At 61.4% G+C, this 5586-nt stretch overlaps 2 non-coding genes across 2 annotated transcripts; one reads left to right on the top strand and one right to left on the bottom strand.

Annotated features, from left to right (window-relative positions):
• The first annotated feature begins 617 nt into the window (after nt 1-617).
• TRNAP-UGG (transfer RNA proline (anticodon UGG)) lies at nt 618-689 on the top strand. Its single transcript has one exon. It is a non-coding gene; the product is annotated as a tRNA-Pro (tRNA).
• A 4396-nt stretch (nt 690-5085) lies between these two features.
• On the bottom strand, nt 5086-5157 carry TRNAP-CGG (transfer RNA proline (anticodon CGG)). Its single transcript has one exon. It is a non-coding gene; the product is annotated as a tRNA-Pro (tRNA).
• Nucleotides 5158-5586: the final 429 nt, after the last annotated feature.

The raw sequence follows: 5586 nt of genomic DNA, 5'->3' as shown, positions 1-5586 counted from the left end.
CTGGGAGGTGAGTGGCAGCCGCTGATGGGCCCTGACAATCCCAGGGGCTGGTGGCTGGTGCCAAGGGAAGGGAGGGGAGCTCGTTCATTGTAAGGCGGGGGGGCGGGCAAGGAGCAAATGGGACCAGGTGCTGGGCTGTCTGCAGAGGATGCACCGGACTAGCCAGTGTCGCCGGCAGCGGCGCTGCGGTGATCAAACACCAGCCACCGTGCGAGCAGCCGGCACCTGGCCCTGCCCAGGACAGAGGCGAGAGGGTGAGGACAGAATGAATGGAGGGGAGGCCCCGATCCCCCCGCCGCAGGGAGCCCCGGCCCTCGGCAAAGTGGTGCGTTTGGCTGTTGGCAGCACGTTGCGGCTGGGAGAGGGGAGCGTGGAGACACCAGGCCGGGACGGAGCCGGGGGAACCTTCCCACAGCGCACGCACTGTCCTGCCACGGTGCGTAAGGAGAGCCGGGACAGGCCCTCGGGCAGCCAGCCAGCCAGGGCTGGGCGTTCCAGGGGCCGATCCCAACACAGGGCACACCCTGGAGAGATGCAGCTGCCAGGTGGAGACACTTGTTAAAGGACCAGTGATGGCAGAGCACCAAGGGAGGCACCCAGCAGGTTTGCACCTGTCTGGCTCGTTGGTCTAGGGGTATGATTCTCGCTTTGGGTGCGAGAGGTCCCGGGTTCGAATCCCGGACGAGCCCACCTGCAGCTTTTGGCAAATGGCTCTGACGACAGTAAGGAGCAGCAGGCTTGGGAGGGGTGCGGCCAGAAAGGTGAGCCACAGAACTGGAGAAGGGACAACCCCTGGGTGTCCCCTCGTGGTGCCTAACTCCCTTAGGCTCCTTTGGAAATGGCTGTCAAAGGTGTCCTCTGCGCTGGCTAGTCTGGGAAATGCAGCGGTGGCTCTGGTGAGGTCTGCGTCCAGCAAAACAAAGAGGCAGAAGTGGGTCTGTCCCACGGAAGCTCCCACCTAATCAGTAATTTGGTCAGTCTTTAAAGTGCTGCTGGACGGCCTTGTTGTTCTGATAGAATACGGGCAATCCCGGCCACCCCCTCTTACCGTTCAACCTCCTGCCTTGGCCGCTTTCCCCTCAGCACAACACACCTGCCGGAGCCGGCCGCAGTCCGGTCCCCGGCCTGGTCGGCCCCAGAAGCCGGGCAGTGAAACCCGGCGCACCGGCTGTGAAAGAGCCCTGTTCCGGCCGGTGCGGATAAGCCGACCCACTTCCCCCTGGAGACAGCTCTCGGTGGCGGGGAGGATTCGTCCCTCAGCCAGGCTCCCGCGGAGGGGGATGAACCGCGCTGCTGGCAGAGCCGCCGGCGCCGGCGGAGCTGTGTCGACACTGCGGTGTTATGGCTGCGCAGGTGGGACACCGCCGCATTCCCAGCTGGGACAGGCCCACCCATCATCACCCCCCCGGGCGCTGTTCAGGCAGATGCCCCACAGGAGTCCGGTGTCATTCCGCTCGCGGGGCCCTGCCCGCGGCTGCCCGGCGCTCTGGCTGCGGGTTCGTGTTCCCCATTCCCATCTCCTGCAGCGAGCAGGGGAGTCAGGCTGTGATGGGGTTCAGGGGTCCCCCCGCACTGCACCCCGTCTGCTGGCAGGAGTGACTCTCAGCCAGCAGGTGCAACAGGAGGTTTATGAGGCGCCAGAGCCCAGCTCAGCACAGAGGGGTCAGTGCAGCCGGCAGAGACAGTCATTCCAACCCGTCCTGGGGAGAGGAGCCCGAGGGGAGCCCCTCTGGGGTGCAGCTTCCCCCCTCGCCAGGCTGGCTGCCCTCCAGCTCCCTCTCCCCCAGCTTCTAACTGCCACCTCCGATTCAAACCCAGCTCGGCTCCTCCCTGATCTGCGCTCAGGGCAGAGGTGTTACCTGCCAGCCTGGGGGTACAGCCCAGGGGTCATCCTTAGCCGCTGGGAGCTGCTCTGCCCGTCTCACACACGTCCAGCCTAGATATACAGACTAGCCCGGCTCCCTCTCTGCTATGTCCAGCCTGAGTCTCCCATGTACTCCCCCGACTTCACCACAGGGCTCTTGGCCAGCCTGAGCCGGGAGTGACAGCCTGAGCAGTGTCCAGCGTCTGGCAGCTCCAGGGGCTGATGACAATACTGGACACACCCATGATAGTTGGCAGTTAAAGCCCAAGAATTTGCAGAGCACAGACGCCCTTGTTGCTGCTCAGAGCTGGTGCCAGGGGGTTTGTTCCTTTCTGGCTTGTTGGTCTAGGGGTATGATTCTCACTTGGGGTGCAACAGGTCCTGGGTTCAAATCCGGGATGAGCCCAGTTCAGTGCTTTGTAAATGGGCTTTAGGAAGCAGCTAGAGCTGGGGGCAGGTGGATGTGGTAGCAAAGGTCGGCTCCTGGGGTGAAGAGGGGCACAGAATTGTGGGGGACTGGTGATAGGTTGTACCCTATTGGGGTTAACTGTTGCTGCTCAGCTGGGAGCCCTATGTGCTGGAGTAGGGGATACATGAGGGTCTCACAGAGGGTTTGGGGGGCTCCTGCTGGGGGTAACCTGGCGCCCAGGTGACACCTTGGGGCTGCAGACAAAGCAGGAGGTGTAGCCTGAGGGGTTTGAATTGGAACTGGGAGTTGGAAGCAGTGAGTCTGGGCTGGGAGAGAGAGAGACAAAGGAGGGGGCCAGGCCCTGGCTCTGGGGGGACCCCTCGGGGTCTCCTCTCCCCACCATGGATGGGACTGGCTGTCTCTGCCGGCTGCACTGACCCCTCTGCCGGACCAGAGGTAATTCTATATGCGCACCTTTGTATTTTCATGCAAATGATCTCCAAAGGACACATCCCCCGACTCCTTCAGCAGTACCGAGCTCCTGCTGCCTCGTTCCTTCCAGCTGCATGACTGCTGGGGTCCCCGAGGAAGCGACCGTGGCCCTTCTGGCAGTGACCTGCCGTAACGGAAGCGTTACAGCTGTGTGAGCAAGGACTGATTGCATCGCTGCTTGCTGGCACAGCAGAGAGACCGTGGGCGTGTGTTTGTCAATGGTCCTGCATGCTTAGACTTGCTGGGAAATCAGCTGGTACGAGGGTGCGTCACTGGCGTAACCGGCATGGTTCTGGTGGGGCCACGCGCTGGGTGAGTGCCAAACACGGGACTGAGAGACGCGATTGCCCATGTTGCTGCGGGGACACGGACCAGCCAGACTGCCTGTGACTGACTTTCATAACAGAGAGACCCTGCGCGTGGCACGCAGCCTGGGAGGGAACAGGAGCCCCGGGCAGAACGCGGTGACAGCCCAGGGAGAGGGCTGGGCTCTGAGCCAGCAGGCTGCATGCCCACCAGCCGTGAGCCGCATGACTGGTCTCACCCGCTTCCCCTCCCCGCCCGTCGGCCAATGGCAGAGCTCGAGCCAGCTCCAGGAGGAGACTGGTTGTTTTGAATGGGATCCAGGGCACGCTGGAGGCAGCTTGTGGCCGGACTGTGCTTTGGGCCGAGAGCTGAAACGCCTGAGCTTTGCCCACAGCCAAACCCAGCCTGGGCTGGTGGAGGTCGCGAGCAGTTTCCCAGCAGGGCGGCCGGCGGGAGCAGCGAGCAGGCAGCTGGCAAGTGACCAGCAGAGCGAGTAAGATGCTGCTTTACCTCCCTGACTCAGGCCGGGAGGTGATTCCTGCAGGGGAGCCTTGAACTCTGGGCCTGCCCTCACCGAGGGCAGCGACTGTGAGCAGGGTGCAGGGCTGGGCGTGGGAAGGGGACGTCCGGGTTGCTGGGCGAAAGAACCTGATGTGAAGAGGACCCAGCCCCACTCCTTGTGGTTGGAGTTTTACGTGAACTCTGCTTGTGATGTTTTCCCAGGTTCATGCCAAGTTACTGCCCTCCCATGTCCTGAGTCTCTTTTCTCCAGTCCGTGCTGGGCAGTGGGGGGGCCGCATGGCGTGGGGTGTGAGCGTCCCAGCTCACAGGGCAGGGGCCGGAGCACGGTCTGAGTTCGACGACCAGAGAGGAGCCCGTGGGAACGGAACCCAGCCCTGGCTGCCGCTGGCAGGAGGGTGGCACAGGAATGAACCCTTCTGCTCAGCACAGCACACCCAGTATGGAAGTCAGCAGTCGCACACCCTGTGTGAGCCAGGTGCACACTTTTCTGGGGCCAGCCAGGCCTCTGCAGGGAGCGCCTGTGACTGCGGGTTTGCTGTGCTGAGGAGAGCGCAGCGAAGGCCACAACTGCTGGGTCCAGAAATCCCCAGATGGACGTCGCAGGCAGGTGTCTGCAGGGGACAGACTGTCAAAGGTGGGTAACAGAGTTAGGGCCCCAGCAGGACAGCACTATTTGGTCACAGCCCACCCTGCTCAGGGCCTTTCTCCAGCTCCGCAGCCCTCCCCAGTAGTAGTAGTAGCATCCTTCAGTCTACGTAGACTTCCTAGTTCCATTTGGGATTATCATTTGCAGCGTGGACTGTGACTGCGAAGGCCCACACGAGAGTGACAGTCCTTGCTGCATCTGTTGCATGTATAACGGGTGTCTGGCAGGTCCTTGTTGTGCTTTCTGTGCGCTCGCTTCTCCTCTGCTAGGTGTCTGATCCTCCTCTCACCCTTCTGAAGGCCCTTGTGTAGTTCCTGCCTCTGTCTGCTGCGATCGTCTGCCAGCTCCTCCCAGTTGTCCAGCTCGACGTCTACCTCTCTGAGGTCTCTCTTGCAGACATCTTTGTAGCGCAGCTGGGGGCGTCTGGGAGGTCTTTTGTCAGAGGCTAGCTTGCCATACAGGATGTCTTTTGGGATCCTTCCATCATTCATCCTGTGGACGTGGCCAAGCCAGCGGAGCCGACGCTGCCCGAGGAGGGTGTGCATGGCTGGGATTCCAGCTTGCTCAACACTACTGTCCTTCCACGATATTCCAAGGATGCGCCGGAGGAAGCGCAAGTGGAAGACGTTCAGCCTCTTTTCCTAGCGGGCGTACAGGGTCCAAGACTCGCTGCCGTAAAGGAGGGTGCTGATGATGCAGGGTCCGTGGACTTGCGTTTTGGTGCGGGTGTACAACTTGATGTTATTCCACACTCTCTCGCCGAGTCTGGACAGAGTTGTGGTGGCTTTTCCGATCCTCCCCAGTACTTGTTGCTTTCTAAAGCCCATTCACAAAAGCACAGACCCTGGGCTCGTCTGGGATTTGAACCCAGGACCTCTCGCACCCGAAGCGAGAATCATACCCCTAGACCAACGAGCCAGATAAGAAATGGGATCTCAGCACCCTGCTTGAGTCAGACTGTCTCACTCTGCTCCCTAGCAGCTCTGCTGTTCAATCACTGCCTCTCCCAAGCAGGTTCGTCCTCTCATGGTCGTGTCTGGTGTCAGCATCAGCTCTGGGAACTCCCAGCCCTGGACACTGCTCAGGCTGACAACCCCGGCTGCGGCTGGCCCAGGCCCCCTCCCTGTCTCCGGTTGCACATGGGGTCTCACTCTGCTCCAGCAGGACTTAGCACATCTGGGGCACTTGGCTGTGAGCATGCAGACCGGCAGCCCATGGCTGCCTAAGAAAGGCTTGGATGGGTGACCTGCTCATGGGCACTGATACACCCAGAGAACAATGGAATCTCTTCCTCAAGGCTGGGGTGGAAAGAGGGCCCTGGGGTTGCTCTACCTTTCATCTTCAGCC

This window comes from Carettochelys insculpta, chromosome 32, assembly GCF_033958435.1.
Source record: "Carettochelys insculpta isolate YL-2023 chromosome 32, ASM3395843v1, whole genome shotgun sequence".
In the NCBI taxonomy this organism is placed as follows: Eukaryota; Metazoa; Chordata; order Testudines; family Carettochelyidae; genus Carettochelys; species Carettochelys insculpta.
This window is presented reverse-complemented; position numbering and strand designations above follow the sequence as displayed.